At 33.8% G+C, this 26,938-nt stretch overlaps 1 protein-coding gene across 3 annotated transcripts in view; it reads right to left on the bottom strand.

Moving 5' to 3' along the window:
* Dh44 (corticotropin-releasing diuretic hormone 44) overlaps window positions 1–26,938 on the bottom strand; it is a 445,815-nt gene that overhangs the window by 139,177 nt on the left and 279,700 nt on the right. The window lies entirely within an intron of this gene.

Here is a 26,938-nt window from a genome sequence, read left to right as displayed (position 1 = left end):
GCGTTGTTTCTGAGAAAATGGTTTATTCTACACAAAAGTGCTAAGAAACATTTTTCTTCAGAATTACCTCCGCTACATTTTTTTGTATAAACATTTTTTTCTATGGCGTACAGATTTTTAGGAAAACGATGTTTTACATTTTCCCCCGAATGAGGGGGATTTTAGGGGGAAGCCCGGAGGTAGAAATGATAAATTTTTTTGCATCTTTTTTGATATCCAAAAAAAATATCATTAACAGCAAAATTTAGCTTATTTGTATGATTTTTTGAGGTTGTGGTATTTTGGTCTCTGACGACTGTAGTATTAGGCCAATTTCCTGTTAAATATTACATTACATTACTGTACTGATCTAAAAATAGAAATAAAAGTTCAAATAATAGAAATAAATAATTATTTGCGTACAGTTTAAGTGTATGTGTTTTTTTAAATAAATATCATTCGAAATTATTTAATATAATCTTTTTCCATTTTCTATCAATAAAGTTGTATTATTATAGGCCTTCCTAATCCGGAGTTATCTGAAAGTTCTGTTTACCTTATAGATCCAACCTGCACCATCGATATCTCGTTCGTGAGTTTTTTCTCTGGAGTTAAGAATATTTTTAAACATCCGCTGCGGAACGATATCCCGAGAAATTAAATTACGTCTTCTTTTTACATTCCAAAAGTGAAAAATAATGAAAACATTTGAGCAAGATTTAAAAATTAATTTGGTTGATGTTAACGCGAGTTTTTGGTATTAAAACTTTTTCAAATATTATTTTTAGTATCTTTTATATCTCAGAAAGTAAAAGTGAGTTGAGGGTAAATGGTTTAAACGGGTAAAGGATTTAAAATAAAATACGAGTAAAATAAATAATCTTGCATCAATCGCAATTTGTGAAATTTTCCAAGTATAATTGTTTAAAAATAAACATTTCTTTTGTGTAACTTGTTGTGTTAACTTATTTGTCAATAGGTTTCCCCTGCCTATTCCATTGTTTTCTATCTAATGGTTCATAGAAGACACTTCTTAATCGTATTGCAATAGAGCCCAATCTCAAAGAAACTTCCGCTTTCAACAAACAGCCAGCCACCGATTCACGGTAGAAGAGCTCTTTAATATCGAACAACAAGAGCAATTATGACGAAGGTATATAGACACATACCCAGATTACTGTTACTATGAACAAAAAATCCAAGAATATGAGGACAAAGATGTAAATTTTCCAAGATTTTAAAAAGAAACTTAGTAGAATTGCATTTCTTTGCTGACAAAAAGAGCTTTCTTACATCAAAATTCAAAATCCCCCTCTTAAACTTCTTATTGATACAAGAGCCACTAAATCTTTCCTTAATTCTGATATAGCCAATAAATTCTACAAAAATAATATTAAATATGAATCACTTGCTACATCAATTTTTCAGAATCATTCAGAAGATTATTGTGTAGAAATTCCAATTTTTCCCTAATTTAACTCGGATAGTAACTTAAAATTTTATCTTTTCAAAGTTCACAAGACATTTGATGGTCTTAATCTTAAGGCTTCTGAAAGCAAATCTCCATATTACCCAAGCTACTCTTACTACAGAGCATTCTATTCTTCCTATTAATTACTATGTCATAAATGAAACCCAATTCTATACAGTCCACCAGAGCCCTAAGCAATTATACAAGTCAAATTGTCAGTAAAAGAAACATCAGGTAAAATCGTCATCCCAAGACAAGAAGTCGAAGGTGCCATCCTAAGAGAAACTCTCTTGCCTGGACCGAGCTAGTCAATAACACCGATGAATATATTCAAGTAGCAATAATTAATCCCATCAAAAGTCAACCAATAAACCGTCGATAAAGAGATGTCGATCCTTTCCTAAGAACCGATAATTTTAATACAAAAGGAGAATCTCACCGAAGACGACAGTGTAGGAAGTTTGCATCATGCATATTTCATTATTTAGACAGTCAGTTAACATTTACTAACCAAATAAAACACCATATACGAACAAGAGGTGAAGTTCCGGTTTACACCAAGTCAAATCGGTATCTACACATCCATAAGGATGATCGATCAAGAAATCATCAAACCTAATCAATTGTATAGTTGTCGACTACAGGAAGGTGAACGAGAAAACCATCGATGATCTATATCCAATTCCAAATATAACAGACATTCTGGACAAACTAGGACGCTGCCAATACTTTTCCACCTAGATGTAGCCAGCGGATTCCATCAAATTGAAATGAAGGAAGAAGATATTTAGAAGACTGCATTTAACGTTGAAAATGGCCACTATGAATACCTGAGATGTAATTCGGACTCAAAAATGCACCCTCAACATTCCAGAGAGTAATGGAGAACGTACTAAAAAGACTTACAGGCGAAATATATCTAGTCTACACGGACATTGTCAACCTCTCTTTAGGAACATATGGTAAATCTTAGGAAGATTTTTGAGAAATTAAGGGAAACAAGATTTAAAATACAAGTTGACAAATGTGAATTTCTTAAGAAAAACTAATGCTTATACTAATATAAAAATTACCACTAATACGTTATGCAAGCAACACTATTGTTTATAAATACTAAAATAATTAACTAAAAACGCCTAAATAGGTTTTTAAAAAGTTTCAGCATGCCAGATAAAATTCATTCAAACAGATAACATTCTTCTTGTAATCTGCCAAAGTGTTGTACAAAATAATTGATATGGCAACCCTGTTAGTATGAAGATTCGCTTGAAGCGTTTTGAGGCCGAAAGTAATGCGATCTATCGATGATAAATACTACCAACGTTTGAGATGAAGCCATCTTTCTAGTATAAGATTTGATGGCGGCAGTTCAAGGTATAATTCTTGTTTAACGAGATTTTTCATATGTTTAGGAAAAAATATTCAACGTTTTATTGCAAATATTTTCCACTTGTACAGTTTTATATATGTTGTTATTAAAATTTTTTCCGGTTTATTACCGGTAGCTTTATTGTAAGCCGGAACATATTATTTTTTCCCATTGTGACAAAACTGTAAATTCAAAAAGTTACAAAAAATTCATAAGTATTTCTTAGGGTTATATCTTTATGTTGTAAGAAAATTAACAAAATTATATGTCTGGTTTTCCCGCTTTATACTTGGAAAACAGTAGTTTTTTAGAGTTTTTTTCGAAAACGAAAACATGAAGTTTGCTCAAAATTTGTCAAAATACTTCTAGTTGTCACATATACCTTCTCAATTTTTTTCAAATTTTTTTAATTTGTAGTTTGTCTTTTGGGGGGTGCAGATCAACGTTAAAACTTCCCTTCTTCTTTGTTTGTGTGTAATGTGGCGTATCCCACATAAAGATTTTTGAATACTCACGTTAAATTTGATTATTAGATGTATTCGATTGGAATCCAGTTGAATGCGTAAACGTGGTGTTAGAAAGAATATTGGTAAACATAAAAGTAAATTTGCAAATAGAAAAATATCGAGTATTCACATGTACGGACCCTACAAACAACACAAAGTATGTATTTAAGCTACTTGTTATAAATAAAACTCAACTTTGTTTAAACTAATTCAGCCCGACCTGAGTTAAGTTGTAATTGGCAGGGTATTTAATAAAATACAAAAAGTACTATTTGTATTTTTTTGGAAAGTGCAACATGGAGAATCGGTTGGGTTAACGTAGCAGGAGATAGTTTTATTTTATTTTAGATCACCGGATTAAGCTCTAAAAATTCAATTCATCTAAAAGTTCCCGATAAAAGATTGTATGTATATATAGCGTTAACAGGTCTTTTAGGCCCATTGCTGGGTGGATAATTTCCATCGTTTTCTATTCTTAGCTTCCAATCTCTGATTGCCATCTCTCTGACATCTACCATCACTACATCTCTCTAAATTACCATTGCCATTTTTACCAATCTTACTATTTTTTCTGGCACTTGGAATTCTTTTAGCGTTTCTATTAATTTGTTTCTATCTATTGTATCGTAGGTGGCTTTATAATCAATAAAAAGTACTTATACTGAAATGTTGTATTCATAGTAATTGATCAGGATTTGTTGTAGCATAAAAATTTGATCGGTCGTTTGAAGTTCTCTGATACAATGCCACTCCTTCCGGGGCTTTTTGATTTTTTATATCTTTTATTATCTCCTCAATTTCTTCTCATGTGGGTTTTGGTATTTCTTCTATTACTATTGAAGGTTTAAGAACATAATTTTCTTCAGTAGTCACTCTGTCATTTAGCATCTCTTCGAAATATTCTTCCCACCTTTCACATATTTGGTCTTCATCCACTATCAGGTTTCCTTGCTTATCTTTTACATACATCGTTCTTCCCTGATTTCCAGTTTTAATATATTTTACCTCTTTGTAAACATGTTTTATTTCATTTTTCTTGTAATTTTCTTTATCACGCTTTATTTTACTTTACTTTACTTTATCATCCATATACGTTTTTTTCGAGCTCTTAGGATTTTATTTACTTTTTTCGTTGTTCGGCCAATAAAAGAGTACTTAATCAATAATAATATAAAGAAAATGGTTTAAATTGGGGATACTATCTGCTCGATTGTGCCAAGAGGGCTGCTTGTGGAAAATATTGACTACGTGTAATCTAAGTTGATGAATTTAATATAGTACATCATTATTAGTCATCAATCAGCCCTGATTTGTCCATTATTAAACATAGGCCTCCTCTAGATATTTCCAGTAATTTCTATTCTGCCACTCTGCTATTCAATCAGTCGTAATTCTTTTGAAGTCGTAGGTCCACTGTGTTCAGGGTCATCCCCAGTTTCGGCAATGATATTTATGATTGATATGATGATTTCATTAACAAAATGATATTTTAGTCTGTTGTACAACTTCCATAACAAATAAGTCACTTTTGGAGAATTGCTAAACGCGTAAAGTCCTCTTATAAAATCCATCTACTTACAACAACCGGCGTTATTATAGTTTGGCAATTCATTTGTTGGGAAAGCTCGAGTTTTGTATTATATTTTTTATCGATCAACAAATTCGCAGCCAATATTTTAGGTTCAACAAATTTTCAAAAGAATTAAAATTTAAATTTTTAAAATATTAAAAACTACTTGCATGAAAGGTCCGTCTTTTCACCTTAAGATAATTAGTGTCCTATTTGACAGAAAGTTATCTGGGGGGATGGACATTTATTCATAGAATAAAATATACCCGCCTTTTCACGTCAAATTATGTTGCGGTTACTTATATGTAAGATAAACGTATAATTTTTTTCGGAACACACCAATAGGTATTTAAATCTAAACTAACATTAAGCTTTACATTATTTTGTTAAAATCTCATCGTAAAGTTGCAGTAACCAATATTTTTGACCATTTTAAGAAAAAATAAATTGTATTATTAATTTTAATATTATGTAATTAATAACAGTTCTCTAAAGTTCTGGAGAGATTAGGAAATGCCGAAAGGTCTTAATCTCGATGAAGGAAAAATCCGAATCTGCACCTCCACGCGGTAGAGGACGGGCAACATCAATTTTGATGGCTAACGTAGATAGGGACCGAGTGATTGCCGGTATAAGCAGTCCCCCACTTACCGACCAACGGCTCCGGGCGGACGAGTTGGTAGGTGGTAGGGCACTCTTTTGTCCTGGGGCTGAGAAACCGGCCCCAAAGGCGGAAGAATCAATGGTTTGGTCAACGGCATAAGAATATAGAAGGCAACGAGAAACCACTATATTAAAGATCCCTATGGATATCTCTAGTACAATTATAATGGCTGTACAACTCAATAAAAAGTCGCATACTGATCATGGACATCGGAGACCAAGATCCGGCAAGAGAGGTCATTCCCATGACCACAGGGCCTCTCAGATCGTTAATATGCAAAATCCCTGTGAAATACCCAATAAAACACCTTTAAGAAAAGTCCACACGAATTGTCTGAAGAGGATATCCACTTGACACGTTAGGACGATGGCTCAATCAGGAAAAATCCAATGCGCAATTAAAGAAATGGAACGCATGAAAATAGAAATAATGGGCATAAGTGAAATGAGGTGGCCTGACTCAAGTTATTGTGATATAGAAGACTACAGAGTATACTATTCAGGATCAGAAAATGGTAAATAATAATAAATACGTCACCGGTGAACACAACAAATAAGCAACCTTATAAGAGATATACCGAGACACGAACTCCTTATAATCATGGGAGATTTCAATGCAAAAATAGGTAACGGAAAAGAAGGGCAACATATTGGTCCACATGGATTAGGAGAGAGAAATCAACGCGGAGAAACAATGAGTATCTTTGCAGCTGAGCATGACTTAATCGTGCTAAACACATTTTACAAACTACCGCCTAGACGCCTGTATACGTGGAAATCACCTAGAGACAACGGAGAAGACGTTATTATTAGAAATCAAATAGATTATATGCTTGTTAACAAAAGATATCGAAATAGTTTCAACAGTATTAAAACCTACCCAGGCGCTGATATTCAATCTGACCACAATCCTTTAGTGGGCGTGTATAGAACTAAGTTAAAGATAATACGCGGAAAAACTGTAAAAAAACATGACATGAGAAAACTGAAATGTAGCGAAGTAAAAGAAATAGTCAGCAAAACATTAAATAGAAAATTTAAAGAAATCGATAATACAACGGAAAGCACAGAAGATAAGATAGAATCCCTTAAGAAAACAATAGACGACATTAAAGACAATTTTATGAAGAACGAAGAAGGTAAGAATAAGACATGGATGACGACAGAGATTCTGCAACTAATGGAAGAAAGAAGGAAAAACAAGAACGATAACTCCATGTATAAAACATTACAGCGAGAGATACAGAGAAAGATCAGAGAAGCCAAACAGAAAGAACTGGAGAAAAAATGCCAAGAAATCGAAATTCTCCAAAGTAAATACGACGACTTCAACGTGCATAAAGAGGTAAGAGAAATTACAGGTAAATGTAAAAACAGAAGAATAAGTAAACTTGTTAATGACAATGGAGAGATAATCGTGGACAAAGAGAGTATCAATGATACCTGGAAAAATTACATAAGAAATTTATTTTTTGATGAGAGAGAGAACCAGCCCCCAATACCTACGGAAACAGGACCACCTATACTAGTGGCAGAAATAAGAGCAGCCATAATATCACTAAAAGAAGGTAGAGCTCCAGGACCAGACGGAGTACAATCTGAATTTCTTAAACTTCTTGATGATGAATCTTTAAGAGTACTATGTAAAATCTTCAATAATATCTATGACACAGGCAATATCCCAAAAGATTGGCTAGTTTCAGAATTTATTACCTTACCAAAGAAACAGGGAGCAAAAAAGTGCGGAGAATATAGGCTAATAAGTCTAATGAGCCATGTATTAAAACTTTTTCTTAAAATTATACATCGTACAATATACAAGCTATGCGAAGAGAGAATACAAGACACACAGTTTGGATTCATGAAGGGCGTAGGTACAAGAGATGCACTATTTAGTCTACAAGTATTATTTCAAAGATGCAGAGATATGACTTGCGATATTTACACCTGCTTTGTGGACTACCAAAAAGCATTTGATACAGTTCAACACCAAAAAATGATGGATATTCTAACAAAAGCCCAAATGGATGATAAAGATCGGCGTATAATACAAAATTTATACTAGAACCAATCAGCCACAATAAGAACGAATTTTGGAGGTGAACCAACGGAAATGATCCAGATTCTACGAGTCGTTAGACAAGGTTGTATACTTTCACCTATATTATTTAATCTATATTCAGAGGAAATATTTAGTGAAGCCTTGGAAAAATGCGAACATGGAATACTTCTAAATGGAGAACGCCTAAACAACATCCGTTATGCAGACGACACCGTTATTTTTGCAGACAGTTTGAACAGTTTACAGCAACTGATAAACAAAGTAAATGAAGTAAGTGAAAGATTTGGACTTCAAGTAAATATAACAAAAACTAAATTTATGATCATCAGCAAAAATAAAGTTAGAGACGCTCAACTACTTATCAATAATACACCAGTGAACCTAGTAAAACAGTATAACTATCTTGGAACAACAGTAAATGAACAATGGGATCACTCACAGGAAATAAAATGTAGAATAGAGAAGGCTAGGAGTGCATTCAATAACATGGCCAAACTCTTTAAAAGCCACAATCTTAATCTGGAGATAAAAGTAAGGCTCCTACGATGTTATATCTTCTCAATATTGTATTACGGAGTTGAATCCTGGACACTAACTGAAGCAATGGAGAAAAAACTTGAAGCCTTCGAGATGTGGCTATACAGGCGAATTCTAAGGATATCATGGACAGACAAGATAACCAACGAGACCGTATTACGAAGAATTGGCAAAGAAAGAGAGGTGATGTATACCATTAAAAGGAGAAAGTTGGAATATCTCGGACATATAATGAGAAACAGCACTAAATACAGATTACTGAAGGTAATCCTACAGGGTAAAGTATTCGGAAAGCGAGGAATTGGGAGAAGGAGAATATCATGGTTGAAGAACCTGAGGAAATGGTTCTCCACAACAACAACGAATCTATTTAAAGCATCAGTCAATAAAATAATTATAGCCAGAATGATTGCCAATATTCGGAACAAATAGGCACTGAAAGAAGAAGAATATTAATAATATTATTAATTAAACGTATCGTTTCAAGAACATAATATGATTGACTCAGTAGATTGGAATGCCAGTTGAATGCCAAATGAAGTTATCCTACCGGACAAACAGTGTGAGTTGTCCTAGCCTTTTATATAGATAGATTTTGGCGGCAAAGTATCTCCCTGCGTACCTATCTTCTCTCCATCTTTTCTTTTCCTCGATTCTTGGCCAAAAGTGTAAGATTGCTGACTAGCCGGGTCAGCGCATCTGCCGCACCTATAGACCTATAGACTTTTCGACTAGAGTTTTAAGTCACTGTAGATGGTCATTTGTTCCGTGGCCTTATCGAAACCTTGCTTGTTCTTCTAATTGGTAGAAATCAAGTTTTACTTCAAATTGTTTGCTAGTATTCGAGAAAAGATTATAAAGGTGATTGAGTAAGCTAATGGGACTATAGTTTTAAAGATTTAATTTATCTCCCTTGTTACGAACGAGAATTGTAACCGTATTTTTCCATTTATTTAGGATGTTTTCGTTATATCGATCGATTAGTGTTGGGATTCGTGACATCAGAAGTGGCCCTACTATTTTAATTACCTCGATGATACACACCATCTTCTTCCTGATTGTGCAAGGAACCAGTGGACCAAATAAGTTATCGTGTGGTTATTATATGTCAGATTATTTGAAATAGTCAATAATTGGTAGAATAAATTCGAATACATAGCTAGGGATTCCTGTTAAAGAATGGTGCGCAATTTTTTTCTTAGCATATTATTTAAAGACTAATTATACCATGGAACTTCTGTTTTAATGTTAGTGTCAATTTGTTTTCAGTTTAAAAAATATTACAACTTCTAAGCATGTTTTCATTTAAGAACCATAATACATGTACACCAGTGTAGTTTGTTTTATTTTTGTAACCAAATTTACGTGAATATTTTATCCATTGTTTAATTAAACTCACAAAAACCGACCCTACTAATCTCTTAATACTTTACACAGCACTGTGTTTTATTTCATAAAACATTCATTAAATAATTAGTCCTCGGCATAAAACTGAAAGTGTGAAGAATTCCACCTTGTAGTAAAACACAAAACGTGTCCGTGGTTTATTATTGTTTACCTTATTCAGTATTAATTATTTAAAATGGCGTAGAGTGACAACAAACTTTAAAGCTGAGTTGAACTGTATAATCTCCCGGGCGTGCTATGTAAGCGTGTCATAGTTTTCGCTTAGAAGTTGCTTCTAAAACTACTTGCCCTATCTTAAACAATGTTAAACTTGCATAAAACATTTAACAAGAATCTATTACGTTCATTAACTTTAAATTGCTATGATTTACTAAATAAAAAGTCTTTGTGCAGTGAGACATGTCGGAGCGTAATTGTAGGTATTCTCCCTCTTCAGGTTCCATCTCGTATAAAGAAGTTGAAGAAAAATACTTTGTACAAGAGACCTAAAACTGAAATTGAGAGTTAGGCTGGTAAGGTGTTACATTTTCTCAAATCTGCTTCATAGTCTGGAAATGTGCATCCTAACGTGTTGTCTACTAACAAATTGGAAGCATTTGAATTATAGATACATAGGGGAATCCTAGACCCTAGGTAGACCTTTTTAACTCCATATACAAGACGGGACACATACCCAAAGAATGGCTTCTCTCAATTTTTGTAACGATTCCAAAGATCAGAAAAAGGCTAAAGATTGCAATGACTATCGGACAATTGCATTAATGAGTCACACATTGAAAACCTTCCTTAAAATCATACATAACAGAATCCACATGAAATTAGAACAAGAAATAAGTGATTCACAGATGGGTTTTAGAAAGGGTCTAGGAACTAGAGAAGCATTATTCGGAGTCAATGTTCTGACACAACGATGTCTGGATATGAATCAGGACATATATGCTTGCTTCATAGACTTTAAAAAAGCTTTTGACAGAATTCAACATGAAAAGCTTTTAAGTATTCTTAAGACCAAAAACATAGATAGTAGAGATCTACAAATTATATCGAATCTGTATCAAAATCAGAAAGCAAGAATAAGGGTCGAAGAAGAACTGATAGAGGAAGTAAGTATACTTAGAGGAGTTCGACAAGGGTGCATACTTTCACCACTCTTATTCAACGTCTACAGTGAAGTGATATTTCAAGAAGCTTTATTGGATATTGTGGAAGGTATTTTGGTCAACGGAAATAGCATTAATAATATTAGATATACGGACGATACGGTCATATTTGCAAGTGACATGGAAGATCTACAGTACATAATACAACATGTATACAATGCATGTGAAAGGTACGGACTGCAAATGAATCTTAAGAAAACGAAATCAATGATATTCTCAAAACAACCACAAAATGTAGATAACCTGATCATCAATAATACAACGATCGAAAGAGTAACAACATATAAATATTTAGGAACGTGGCTAACCGAAGATGGAGATCAAACAAAAGAAATCAGATCTAGAATAGAAATGGCAAGAAACGCGTTCATAAAATTGAAGAACTTACTTTGCAACCGTAACCTTAATCTAGAGATCCGCACAAGAATGCTACGTTGTTACGTTTTTTCTACTTTACTATACGGCATGGAAGCGTGGACAATAAAACAGTCTGAAATCAAAAAATTAAACTCCTTTGAGATGTGATACTACAGGAGAATCCACAGAATATCGTGGACTGAAGAAGTAACTAATATAGAGGTGTTACAAATAATAAAGAAAGAATGTGAAGTCATAAAAACTGTTAAAATTAGAAAGATTCAATATCTGGGTCATATAATGAGAGGGGCGAGAAGTACGTATTACTTAAGAGAATCAAAGGAACGAGAAGAATTTCATGGCTGCGTAACTTAAGGAATGATATAAATGCAATCAATCAAAATATCACCTAGATATTTGTCGTCACCCTCACCTAGATCAATTCCACTCATTTCGAGGAAGAATGAATGTCAGCATATATAAATATAAAATTATAACGGTTTATAATTATATATAATATAAAGTCTTACAAACCAAAATGTTTTTATTAATTTAACAAAACAAAGTAATAAAATATTGTAAATCAAAAGTATAGAAATAACGAATTATTAAACCAAATTTAATTAGATAATAGACAAATAAGATAATGAATACACAAATGAAAAGTTTTAACGATAATATTCGTATATACAGATAATGAATGCATTTACAAAGATTCTTCCTTCTCTATTTCCCAACATGAATTACACAAAAATTGTTTGTGTTTCAAAGTTTCCAAAGTTTCCAAAGATTCTTTGAAATTACAAAAACGTGATTGCACGTGCAGTGAGGAATACCCTTACATGAAGAGAGATGATATTCCGATCAAGTATCACAGTATACTGACCACCTGAAATATTCTGAAACGTTGGTGAACGATTGTACACGCATTTCTTGATGATCAAGGTTATCGTATTAGCTAAGACAATGTCATTGCTTATAAATAAATATGGTGAGGAATTCGCTCATAGCGCGTGTAACGACAGGTTAAGCCAACTCAAGCGTTACAGCAAGACATATATAGCGGAATAAAGTCATTTATAGTCCGTTGAAAGCTATTTTAGAAGAAATATCTACTGGAATTAAGGTAAAGCGACGACTTTTTACTTACATAGGAATATAAATATTTTGTAGACAATATTGTTAAATTTTTGAATGTTACCAAATGAGCGATTAAAATGAAATTACAAAAACCTGATTGCACCCGCAGTGAGGAATACCCTTACATAAAGAGGGATGATATTTCGATCAAGTATCACAGCATACTGACCACCTGAAATATTCTGAAACGTTGGTGAACGATTGTAAATGCATTCCTTGATGATCAAGGTTATCGTATTAGCTAAGACAATGTCATTGCTTATAAATAAATATGGTGAGGAATTCGCTCATAGCGCGTGTAACGACAGGTTAAGCCAACTCAAGCGTTACAGCAAGACATATGTAGCGGAATAAGGTCATTTATAGTCCGTTGAAAGCTATTTTAGAAGAAATATCTGCTAAGGTAAAGCGACGACTTTTTACTTAGATAGGAATAGAAATATTTTGTAGAGAATATTGTTAAATTTTTGAATGTAACCAAATGAGCGATTACCATGAAAAAATGAACTACGTTGGATCCGAATCATTTATTCTATAATTGCTTCAATTTAAGAGTGTCTTTAAACATTTTTAGTCCCTTTGTATACTTTTCTTTGTAAAATATAACTTATAAAGTATATGTTTCAAACGTTATACTACATCTAACACTAAAATGTTTGCTAATATTCTTATAACAGTAACAACTAAATTATCTTAATTTTAAGTTAAAATACCATAAGTGCAAGTAACGAAAATCTGGATTAACAAAACTCAAAACTTCCAATACGAGCTTTATTCGCTCTGCAAAATGCTCGAAAAATTCAACGTACCTCCTTTGTTGCCCTGTATCCAGAGAAAATTTCAGTAGGCGTCAAAGGATGCTCCCAACAACTCTTTCCTGCTCGTACATCAAAGAACAAACGGAACAAATACACGAAAATGTTTCAAGTGAGAGATACAAAGAGTAACTCGGTGAGAAGTTGTAAGGTATTTTATATTTCGACCGCCCTATTTTGGATAAGTTTAAAATAAGTTTGAGTTTATTCAGTTTAGCTAGAATTCAGTCTATAGAATTAGTTGAATCAACTTTGATAAATAAAAGATCAAATAAAAAAATTTTTCTACGCAGCCATCATTATTTCGAAGTCATAAGTTCGACCCTACATTGCTCAATTTTTTAAAATCAATTACAAAAATGTTTTTCTTAGAATTGCTATGTTTTAAGGATGTAGTAAAAAATAAAAAAAGAAATTTGAGACCAAAATTTTTATTCATTTTGAAAAATAAGTAGTTGTATCAAATCTGATACATTAAATGGATAAATTTCTGTAAAAAACGTATCCCAGTGTTGCTACGTCACTGGTAGCAATTAACTTACACGTCTTAAATTCTACCTAGATAAATTCACCAGCAAATTCTCATGAAACCCGAAAATGTATTCAAAAGATATTTTTACCCACAGATTAACTTTCTCCGACCAATTCCCAAAATTTCTCTGTTTAAAAGAATTCAAAAGGTAGGTTTTATCTACCTCTGTATAGAAATATCGAAGTTGTCCTCCGTCCTCCGCAAATCTCTTGCAATAGTCAGGTATTAAAAATCAGAATTTTAAGTAGTCAGTAAAAAATTGTATCCCTGCTAAACTGGTCGCTTCTTGTTTAGAGTTTGAACTCTCGCATATAAGTTATTGTTACATAGCATACAGTTAAAAGCTGAACGTCCATTGTTAATCAAGTATTCTAATATTGAAGAAGGCATCCTTAGTTGAAGGGATAACTATAAGTAACACTTTAATCTACATATATCAGTGCGCGTGTAGTGTGTCGCTAGTGTAAGATGGACAGTGATCGGCGGTTTCAATTAAAGAACTTGCGCTAAAACTTTGGCTAGATATTAAATTAATTGTAGTAATATTTAATTATTAAACTACATATTGTTTAAACCGCTTGTGTTAAGTTACAAAATTAAATTACAAAGACTTTATTAACTATGAAATGAGACAAAGCAATTATGATTGCTTTGAAAACGAATGATGAAAACGAAGAACAAGTGAGAAATTTACGTCTTTGTCTACTTTAATTATATATCGACCAATGATCCATGGAATCTGTTTGAACGTCTTTAGGTGGTACACAAGAGAAGACTGTAGATTTTTTCCTGTTTTCCAGCACCATCGATTCAACTGAATCCTTGGAAAGCCTAAGTAGTTTAACTGTCATTCTGCCTAAAAAAATTCTGTCTTACGAACATCAAAGGTATCGACAAAGCTTTTGCTTCTTGTTGGGTGGTGTATTCTATGTTAATACTATTTATTTATGATAGCCGTCAAAAAACATTTTAGTTGCTATGCAACAAAAGAAGATTATTAGGTAAGTATTTTAACCACATCTAGAGGTACGTAAGGTACATTGAAACTCTTTCAAGCATAATTTAGTTTCTGTAAATTTTCGAACCAAAGTATAATACATTTTTAAAACCATTATTTCAAAAGCTTTCAAATGAGGTACCACATGATGTACTTTCCCATTTAAAAAAATGTTATGACTGACACCTGAAGAGGGATCTCGTGAAGTTCGAAACATTGTTACTATAATATAATGATTATTTTAACTAACTATGATTATTTTAAAAATCGACTCGTCCGAGCGTTTTGCTTACGTGCTAGCGTGCTAAAAATAAATTTAATCAGGTAAAGTAAAAGTTAATAGGGGGATAGGTAATTCTTATTCCAGCGAAGGGTAGATTATTTTCAAATTAAGCATAGTGATTTATTGTAATTATTAATAAACAAATAATCAAAAGTCCAATTTTCATGAAATTCGCGTTTTTCCTTATTAATTTTTCATTTCTTTGGTATTTTATTCATTTTTTCTACGATAAAATATCAATTATTTTACCAATAAATTAAAAACAATTTTTAACCAATTGTTTGTTTATTTACCTAAATTTACCTGTAAATTTAACTCTGTGAAAGTTTGTTGATTTTTTCTAAAATTATATTAGTGATTTAGGGCGGGGTGGAAGGCTGCAAAGGGCCGCATGCTGCCCGCAGGATACATGTTGCTGAAGTTTGAGATATTAGCCTTCTGCATAAAAGTAGAGAAATTCTTTTTGTTAAACACAAACATAATCCTAGAATTATTATACTTAAAAAATCTACACTACCTTGTGTAGATTCTAGTACCCGCTCTGTACAGACGGGAGTGCCTCAGAGCAGTGTTATTAAGGGAAGTGCGGGTATTGCCGCCCACTAAAGCAATTTGTTGAATTAAACAAAAACTATAGGTCTTGAAACAGAATTTCAACTGTCAAAATACAGTCATGTTATCGACTTCTAATTATTTAAGCCCGAAAGTGTTGATTTATTTTATTTTGCGGAGTATTACATTTATATTCACAAACCTACACTCGGGCGGAATTATCCGACCATGTGGGTAATTGCGCCCAGTGATGGTATAATACCGCCCAGGGTTACATTATATGAAAATCAAACACAAAATAATTATTTGCTCACAAACAACATCTATATATTTATTATGTAAAAAAAACATATTCAAAGAACTACTTAATTAAAAAAACGAATATGAAAACATTTAAAACTACACTCTATTTGCAATAATCGCATACAAAAGTTTTGTGATTATCGTAACCACTGCATTACTTATGCGCCCATTTATGGCAAACTCAGCATCTGTACCACATTTCAGATTTTCCATATTCACCACAATACATGCATTCTTCTTCTATGTCGCTGTTGGGATCATCGGAACTATGATCGTTGCAAATTTCCATTTCATCGTGGGATGAAGCACTTAAGAACTATTATCAAACTTGACTTTCCTCGTGACGCGTTTTACCTTTTTGTTGACGTTTTTGACAGGAAGTTTTTGCTTTACTTTCTTCTGTAATTTTCTATTCTCTTTCTGCTCCAGTTCTATTTTTTCTGGAGTTGCCGTCAAAATCTTTGAAATGCCTAATTTTCTACCCCTCTTTTTTAATTTATTTTCATTCACTACGTACAACGGTGTCATTTGTTCAATAGATATATCTCCTTGTCTCTCGTTTATAAGCGCCGATTTTAATGATGAAGGAGCGACATCTGCCTGAGCTTCGATGACTTTTGATGTACTTGGAATAACATCAGGTTCATTTATTTCCAAGACTGCATCTTTTGAAGGTACTCGATTTGGTTTGGAGGTATAGGGAGTAATATCAGCTTCACGACGTTGTAGTTCGACAGCGGGAATGTTAGAAAGGGTGGAAGGCAAAAAATCTTCATCCGTGAAAATATTCGGTCTATATGGAACAATACCACTTATTTCAAAGCCTTTTTGAGCTTTTTCCATGGTGGCTACATGAACGAATGCTCGATTGAAAATTTCCGATATATCAAATGGTGTTTTGAACATTTTGTTTGAATTTTTTGGTGAACATTTCGTCTCATATAGAGAAAACATTCACTTGAATAGGCAGATTTTAGCGGCCCAAAGAATGTCAGATCTAGTGGCTGTAGCTTATGGGACGTGTGGGGCGGAAACGATAACATAATGATCCCATTTTCACGGCAAAATTCATATGCAGATAAAGAACAATGACTTCTGTGATTATCAAGCAACAGCAATGCTGGGTTGACCTTAGAAGTAGATGCGTGTTTATTAAAATGCTTAAGCCAAATCAAGAATAAATCTTCATTCATCCAGACTTTGGCCGAGCATTCATATATGGCACCTACCGGTCCATTGCGTTTGAGCTGATCCGACATTCGGATTCTAGGATAAATAAACATCGGTGGTATATATATCCCTGATGCACTTACTGAGCAGCACACAGTTATATTTCGACCTCTCTCCCAACTTACAGCTTTTCCCAGTTGTTTGACACCTTTTTTGGGGCTATAATTTTGGATGGCACCTGCACCGTGGTAATACCTGTCTCTTCGACATTAAATATACGGCAGGCTTGAAAGTTATATTTTGTTAAGACTATATTTAAATTTGTGAAAAAAAGGCCTACACTTTCAGCATTAAAACCCGAAATTCTCCCTAAACTGGTTGCCTCGGGTTTCCTCAAACTAAGATTTGAATGCCGTTTTAAGAAAGCTTGAAGCCAGTCTTTATCGGCCATTTTTTTGTCATCGTTAAAGCAGTTTTTAATATTATTTTTAACCGCAAACTCGTAGACGATTCTTCGTAAATCAGTGGCCGTTAGACCATAGAACATCTTCGCCAGATAGATGAGCGATCAGCCACTTGCTGTTCTTGTTCACTGGAAAATATAGGATTACGACCTAGTTGTGCTGCACAAGCATTGTTGGCATTTAGTCTATCTTTTAATGTAGAATATGGGATACCTGAAAAAAGAACATTAGAAAATGGATTAAAAAATAGAAATCCTATATTACCAAACTCTCTTGCACTTTGCCTTTTTCCCTTTCCGTTTCTAACTGCATTTATAGCTTCCTGAAGTTGTTCTGCACTCCAAGTTGCCTTTTTTCCGTGAATTCACCGTTGCCTTTGGCATTCTTTATCCTAAATTAAAAATGTATAAATTAATATTTAATACCGCTCACTGGAGGGTAATACCGCCCAAGTTGGGCGAAATCACCCGCCATCGCCATATTATAAGCAAAACAATTGTTAATCGTTATTTCTCAAAATATTGAAAGAATTTGTTTCGATCCATATATATAAGAGAACCGGTCACTAATTAATAAAAAAATCAATAAATTAAGTATAAAAATAAGTTACTTACAAATTATTTTCAAGCACGTAAATATTATAGCGGCACCACACAAAATACGTTTATCTCTGTCAAACAACTAAACGTGCTTCTGGCTGGCGATCTTGTTGCTTGTTGCTCACTTCTCTCGGTAGTATCGTGACGTCACTTCAACGTTGTCAAAGTTACTATTTCTCTATGTTTAACATATTGTATAGAGGGGGCGGTATTTGCCGCTGGGCGGTAATACCCGCATTTCCCCTACAATAATTCTTCGCAATAACTCAACAGAATCCTCAACGTATGTAATTTTTGATGAGAGGGCGTATAAAAGTAAGTAAAATAAATTAAAATTGCAAAATGAATTGTTTATTTGCCAATTCGGCTTTAATTTCATCCAGTTTAATTCGAATCTTTCCTTTTGTAATAAAGTTACCGTACGACACACCATTCTTAAACAGCATGATATCTTTTTATGGTAAAATATTAAATCGTAAAAATTTATAGATTTTACTACTATTAGGACCCTAAAAGCTTTTTTTCAAGATAATCCCTATAGGATGTATCTCAACTCCTACATATACAAATTCTGCATAAAGCATTCACTTACTTCACATAAACCAAGCGAAATCTTGAAATTATATCTTCTTATAACATAAAACACTACCACATAAAAGGGGTAACTTCCAAGTGGGCGATTACTTTCTAATTTTTTTATTTAATCCACTCGGCAAACTTTTAATTTATAATCTCCCGAAGGAGTTTGCAGACACCTCATGTTTAATATTCCCTTTTTTTCTTGCTTAAAAAGTTAGTGTTATTTTTTACGAGACTGCTTAATTAATTCACATCTTTAGCAAGAATTTTAACATGAAATTGAACGACTTTTTAGATTTTATCAAAAACTTTCTTATTAGCGATAATATTATCCGATTTTTGTAATTATATATTGGAAAAAGGGGAGACGTAGTGTGGTTACTGATTTTTATAAAAGTTTTTTTTTGACTTAAGCTTTAATAAATTCATTGCTGGATAAAAAAGTTGAACCTTTTTAATTTAAATTTAAATGCCAATAATATTTTCTACTTTTTAATATGTCAATATTAATTTTATTAATTATTTCCATCTGAAATCTGTATAATGGGTGGCCTACGTTATTTATGCCCAGAAACAAAGAAATTACATTAGTAACCTACTAGTAAATTGCAAAATTCCAAAACAAAAAAAAACTTAAAATTAAAAACGATATATATATATATATATATATATATATATATATATATATATATATACATTGTTGTGGTATTCAAAATTGAAGAGTAAAAATATTAAATGTACGATGAAATCAATATTTCAGAGATTATAGAAAATAAAAATACTCCGAGCTGCCTGGAATTAACCAAAGGTAATCTTAGTCATAAATAATCTTTTGTATAAATATAACAAGTGAATAGTGCGGGTATAATGAATAGAAGTTAACGATGGTTTTTCCCCATAAGTCATAAAGTGTTCCGTAATCCGGGTTTGCGCCATGAACAGGACAATAAAAATAGTTAATAAGTAAATGATTTTTCGGAATATGTAAATACCCAGTAGAAATTAAGTGTCCTTGTAGAAATAATATGAATTAGGGAAGTTTGTAGGTATTTCTGATTTTATGTGGGGAGTGGTATGCAAATTTCTGATTGGCCGAGAATTTGGAAAGTGGTGATATGGGTGTGTATAATGAGAGGTTGGATGGATGGATAGATGAGATGAGAGAGTTAGTTAGTTCCAGTTTCTTGAAGTGAATGGTTGGTTTTCGAGTTGGTCTCCAAGGGTAGTAAGTGATAAAGAATAAGTTGTGTGTTGGTGAAGTAAGTGTGTCCGACGGTAGCTGATCTGGTACAAATTTGTAAGTAAACTTTTCCTACTTGTATTCTATGTATCGCTGTTTATTTCGGAACGAAAGATGGCAATGATCACGTTTGGCGAGAGGAAAAGAGGCTGGCATCATTAGAAAGGTACGTGCATTCGAAGGAGAGCATTGAAGATACTAAATTGCAATATCTTGTTTAATATTACCAATTACATAGGAGACTGTTGAGAACTGATAGTTCATTTTGTATAGAACGAGGAATTGGACAACTCAAGGCAGAGGAAGCGTTTCAACGGGAGAAACATTCATAATATATTCAATTTGAGAAGTTTGGGTAAAAAATATTATATCATATTAGTAACGTGTGAATAAGTTGTCGATAGTCGAAGGAGATCAAATTTGTTCTGAGAGGGGACACGGAGCTGTGGAGAGAATTGGATAATTCATACAAATTTTTCTTGGTACAATCGATATATCAAAATTGCATTAGGAAGGACACTGAATATTATTTGATTTGTGTATGTAGAATAATAAGCTGTATTTTAGATTGTAATTGTATTATATTATCCATGCATTATTGAAGGTTCACGTACGTAGAACGAATTTTGTTTGATAAACATTGTATGTTAATAATTTTTGGAGGTATTTTAATCAGTTTATTTTATTACATTATTTTCATATCATATTATGTTGTTTTATTCCGTTATTCTTTGGACCTAACCCATCAGCTGTAAAGTATAGATATTGAAGCACGAGTAAAACCTGAGATAACAAAATTGAAAGGTGTGATATAAATTTAAGAATTTAAGAACATGGTTTAAGAAAACTTCAACGGAGCTGTTTCGAGCCGCAGCGAGCAAGGTCATGATTGCCAATATGATTTCCAACATCCGAAACGGATAGGAACCAGAAGAAGATATAAATCATAAATCAAAAACATCATCATTATCATCATCATCATTATCCAGCCTTCATTTATCACCTACACTGCTGGACATAGGCGTCCCTTAAACTCCTCCATTATTTACGATTTTGTGATTTTTGTTGCCAATTTTTGGTGATACGCCTGATGTAGTCAGCCCAACCTGTAGATGGTCTTCCTCTACTACGTTTGTCTGCTCTTGGCCTCCAATTTGTCATTTAGCTCGTCCATCGTGAGTCATGCATTCTCGCTACATGGCCTGCTTAGTTTCATTTCAGTTCCGCTATGTATTCCACAACATCAGCAATACTCGTCCTTCTTCGCAGATCTTCGTTTCATATTCGGTTCCGTAACGTCACTCCCAGCATAGATCGTTCCATTCTTCTCTGTGCCACACTCAATCTCGAAGCCGTAGTCTTGGTTAGAGTCATAGTTTCCATGACCGGTAATACACATTGGTCAAATACTTTCCTTTTGAGGCTAATTGGTAAGTTGGTTCTAAGTGTGTCTTGCAGTTTTCCAAAGGTTGCCCACGCTAAAGTAATTCGTTTTTGGATTTCCCTGCTGATTCTTATTTTATGACCCAAATACGTATATTTCTTCACCAGTTCTACCACTTTGCTTTGGTCAAGTTCATTCTGAGGCTCATCCTCGAACATGCAAAGTCCAATTCATTTAACATATCTGTGTTATCACAGATAATTTAGGAGATGTTACTCCTCTGTGGTCCCATTGACAATCTTAAAGGCATACTCTACTCTGGGGCTTTGTTATTTTGCATTTTTCTTAATGCTTGTCGAATCTCATCTACCTTTATCTCTGGCATTAGTTCGGAACCATGATTCATGAACTTTTTTGAATGGCAATTTGTATTCCAGTTTGCTCTTCTCGTCTACTTACATATAATTCCTAGTAAAACTCTTCGACGACCTGTATTAACTCGTCTCTACGTGATAATATTTCATTTTGCTTGTTTCTTAATTTATGAATTTCGCATTTCCCATTCATTAGCTTTGTACGTAGAACTTCTAGGCTGTTATTTTCCTCTATTACTATCGGTTTTAAAATTCCCTAAATCTCTCCTGATTGCATTTGAAACAGTTTTATTCATTTTTCTTCATTCAGAGTGTAGCTGTCTGCATTCTTAACGCTTCCTATTTGTCTTCTTTGGTCCAGCAGCCTTTCAGAGTATGGACTTATTTTACTATCTGATTTTCTTTTAGGACAGTGCACTCGGTAACTTTCTTGTAAGGCGTTTATGATGCTATTATTCAAGTCGTTAAGATCGTTCTCGGAGGTTTCATGCAATAGTAGCTTATTATTGATATGTGCCTGATATTGGTTGATATCTAATAGGGGTGACCAGATACCATAAGATTTATTTTTAATCATTATGTTCCTTTCTATTTTTACGTTGATTTCTACTTTCGTTCGTATCATTCTATAGTCACTTTTTGTGGTAAACTTGTTGAGTACTGTTACATCTTTAATTATTTGTTTTTTGTCACTTATGATATAGTCGATTTCGTTCCTTGTTCTACCGATTGGACTTTTCCAGGTTCATCTTTTGTGCATATTTTTGTGAAAGAAGCTGTTCATGTTGAATAATTTATTCTGGAGGAGAAATCCTAGTAGCGTTTCTCCTAGGTCATTTCCTCCTGGGGAACCGAATTTTCCCAAGGATGTTTCTAGCTCTGCTTCTTTTACACCTATTTTTGCGTTGAAATCGCCACATAAAATTGTGAATTGAGTACGAAAGTCATTATATATATATATATATATATATATATATATATATATATATATATATATATATATATATATACGAGTAAAAAAGATACCTTAATCTTCATTTAACCGGCTTCCTTCTACCGTATATTTTCATTTTCCAGTGAAAGCTTTTCGTTGTGTATTCTCTGATAAATTAAATTTAACAATTAACCAAGTATGTGCTTTATCGCTCTATACCATTGCATTTATTTATGTATCATATAAGTGCACTCAAACTTTAAACTGATTCGTCTTCAAATATTTTATAAACGAAAACTTTGGATTTTGAAACTCTGGGGATATTAATGGAAAAAGAAGTTCCGTAGAAACTTTCTAAGTTGTACTATTTGCGATATGTGAAGGAACCTTCTATAGAAATTGATCATTGTATATACCTAACAATAGAATAAAAAGTGCTGAGTGACCACACAGAATGTGAAAATTAAGTTGCGCGCTTTTAGAATTATGGTTTAGTAATGATAATGTACCATTTAGAATTAACACTTTTACATTTTTCTTATAAATTTGTACTATTTCTTGTTTTTTTTTGTTCTAAAAAAAAAACATACGATTAACAAGTTTAATAAAGATTAATAACGTTTTGAGTTAGATCTTTACACAAGGTATAACAAAAAGGTAGTTCACAAATTAAATCACGTATTCTGGGACCAAAAAATGTTCAATTGTACCTAACTTACCTTTGTAACAGCCCTTTGAAGTTGGAACATGAAAATCGATTTTTCCAATACATCAAAAACTATTCTGAGATTTTATATTAAAAACGGACATGCGGCTTTCTTATGGCAGGAATATTTAAAAAAAAATAACAGTGAAATTTGTACACCCCATAAAAATTTTATGAGGGTTTTGTTTCCTTAGCCCCCCCGCCCAAGTATTTGTATACGACCCAATTAAAAGTTCAATAAATAAAATCAACAATACATAATATTGTCAGTGATAAATATTCCGGTTATTGTGCCTTTAAGATTATTAGGAAAAACTTAATTTTCTATTAAAATGGTGTACACGTTTTCAAAAATACCAGATACGCATTTAATTCTGGGTCAGTTTGGGCAGCTAAATTAGGGTTTTAGATAATTATTGGTTATTTGGTAATTACATGTAAATGCCAAGGGAATAGTGCAGCAGCTGCAAAGCGTTATGCAGAAAATATCCTAATCGAAATACACCAGGAAGACGATTATTTCTTTCCATTGATCGTCGTTTACGAGAGACAGGCACATTGCGACCGCAACTTGTTGGTAATAATGGTGAACCAAACGTAGATACAAAGAATAAAGAGATTTTTGAAACAATTGAAGAAATCCTTGAAAGCAGTACAAGAGTAGTAGCGGCTCAATTAGATGTTTCTCACATGATGATTTGGAGAAGATTCAAGGAACAGCAGTTTCATCCTTATCATTTAACACCCGTTCAAGAATTACTGGATGAAGATTATCCCAAAAGAATGGGGTTTTGCGATTGGTTTTTAACTGTCAATTTTATTAATCATGTTTTGTTTATCGATAAAGCTACCTTTAACAGAAATGGCATTACGAACCATAATAACACGCACATTTGGGCCAAAGAAAACCTCCACACAAAAAAGTCTCTCATCACCAAAGAAATTTTAAAGTCAATGTTTGGGCAGGAATTATGGATAATAACCTAATAGGGCCAGTATTTTTATCAAATAATTTAAACGGTGAAAATTATTTACACTATCTACAAAACGTGTTACCAGTGTACTTAGACGAGGTCAATCTCGCAGTCAGGAAAAAGGTGTGGTTTTTACAGTATGGCGCTCCAGCGCATTACCATATTGAAATAAGAAAATATATTTTCGATCAGTATCCTGGACGTTGGATTGGAAGGAGCCCTGATGCGCCTATTTCTTGGCCACCCAGAGGTGCAGATCTTAACCCAATTGACTTTTGTTTCTGGGGTTTTATAAAAGGGTACGTATATTCTGTACCAATTATGAACGAAAAACAACTAAGGAATAGAATCATGGGAAGCTGCAAACCGATTTCGGCAGAAGCTCATGATTTTAAAAAATGTTCGATTTTCCTATTTAAAACGGCGTCGAATGTGTATTCAAGAAAATAGAGGTCTTTTGAACATTTGTAAAACCCACTACATATTTGTAAATGATTAAGTAAGATTATAGAGACCTGGCAATAATATGCAAATTTATTTATATGTTACGTTTTGTCAGGTACTCAGAAATTTTGAAACATAAAAAGGCAAAAAGTTTTAAAAACATTGGGTTTAACTAATGGTACCACAATAATAATTTAATTGGAACGTATACAAACATTTGGGGGGGGGGGGGGGTTATGGGAGCGAAACCCCCATAAAATTTTTATGAGGTGTACAAATGTTACTGATATTTTTTTAAAGATATTCCTGCCTAAAGAAAGCCACATGTCCATTTTCAATATTAAATCTCTAACAGTTTTCGATATACTGAAAAAAAAATTCGATTTTCATTTTCCAACTTCAAAGGGCTGTAATTTTTTTATGTGCACATTTGTACTAAGATAAGTAAGTTTTAATCGAACTATTTTTGGTCCCAGAATTTATTTTACGCGATTTAATTTATGACCTATCTTTTTGTTAGTTACTTTCGGTGTCCGGAACACCAACAGCTTTAAATTTTGTATTTCCAATGGTTGGCCACATATATGGCCCTATCATTCGCTAAAAAAGGTCTTCTTCTGTGCAGGTCTCTCTCGGTGACTATTCTGAACCGCGCCACAGTCGCAGGCATCGTCTTCCTGGTATCCCCATTTCTTCAGGTTACTGGCACAACGTGAAACGCCAGTTCTTAGTCTGTTTAGCGCTTTCCATGTGGGATACGGCAAATTGTGTCCAGCGGCCATTTCCTCTGAGGAGGCAAAATATGTTGTAGCTGACGCTTGCCATAGGTGTATTCGGCGCTTCTTTGGCTCTCCGGAAAGGGATCGTGTTTTGTTCAGAAAGCTTTTCAGAGATTTTAGTCTACTTGGCTGAACTTGGTGGTCATTCAAGGTGTGTCTTCGATCCGTCTTCTGCTTCTTTCGTTATGTCTCTAACGTGACCTGTCTTCTGATAGCAGGTGGAGCGATTCCAACTATAGAGTAGACCTTTTCGGTAGGTGTCAGTTTCAGGCAACCGTATATTATACAAACCATTTCATTTAACGCAACATCGACGTTTTTAGCGTGAGCAGAGTTTTCCCACACTGGTGCTCCAAACTTGACGGCAGAAAAACATAATGTTAAGGCAGAAGTACGGAGAGTGTGTGGTTGTGCTCTTCATTTTGTATTTGTTAGTTTGCGGATGCTATTATTTCTGGCTCTTTCTTTTTTCTTGACATCTTGACAGTGATATCCATAAGACAGTATTCTATCCAGACGTACGCCGAGGTATTTTGGCATCTCATTGTGTTTCAGCGTCTGACCACGCCATTCCACCTCTAGTGTTCTTCGGACATGCTTGTTTCTAAGGTGGAAAGCATACACCTGGGTTTTTGTAGGATTGGGTTTCAAATGGTTTTCGTCATAGTATAGTGCTAAGTCTTCTAGGGCCTCTGTTAGTTTTACTTCGACTTCACTGAAGGTACTTCCCTGAGCTACCACAGCTGTATCATCAGCGTAAATAAACTGTCTTGTTTGTTGGTTTTTGGGTTGTTGGTGTAAATGTTGTATACCATCGGCGCGAGAACACTTCCCTGTGGGAGTCCATTTTTTTGATCCCTCCACCGACTGTTCTTGGACTGGAGCGTTACGTAGAAACGTGTATTCTGGAGTAGACATTTCATTAACCTTGTTAGTCGGAAATCCTTTGTAATTTCGTAGAGTTTTACCAGCAGCCATTGATGGTTAACTGTGTCATAGGCGGCAGTCAGGTCTATGAACGCTACTACTGCTATTTCTTTCCGTTCAAACTCATCTTCGTTTTCCGGGTCTAAACCCTGCTTGTTCAGGAATAATTTTAGTGTCCACAGATTCGGCGATCATTATCATTCTTTCGAACGCCTTGAAAAGGTGACACAAAAAAAAAGACAGGTCTAAAACTTTGTATTCGCCGGATCATTTTCTGGTTTAAAGAGGGCCACCAATCTAGCTTTTTTCCACATTTTGGGGAGTTGGAATGTACGGACCAACAGTTTATCATTTTTACCAGCCACTCTAGGTTTTTTGGTCCATAATGCTTTATTTGTTCTGTTCGTATATCGTCTTTATAGCTCTAAAGCCAGCCGCTTTATTATCTTTCATTTGATGGATCGCATCTCTCATCTCCTCCAGACAAAAGGAGGTACCTAGAATATCCTCTTCTTCGTCGATATTTCGTTTTACTCCCAATCTGTTTGTTACGCTCTGTATAATATTCAAAGTAGGTAAGACCAAGCTGTAACATATCTTAGTCTCGTTGTATGTAGTTATTTTTCATAATACTTCTTATATAGCATAGATTTCTTGTCTA

The sequence above is a fragment of the Diabrotica undecimpunctata genome, chromosome 1, assembly GCF_040954645.1.
Source record: "Diabrotica undecimpunctata isolate CICGRU chromosome 1, icDiaUnde3, whole genome shotgun sequence".
Lineage (NCBI taxonomy): Eukaryota > Metazoa > Arthropoda > Insecta > Coleoptera > Chrysomelidae > Diabrotica > Diabrotica undecimpunctata.
Note: the sequence above shows the minus strand (reverse complement) of the source record. Positions and strands in the feature narration are given on the sequence as shown.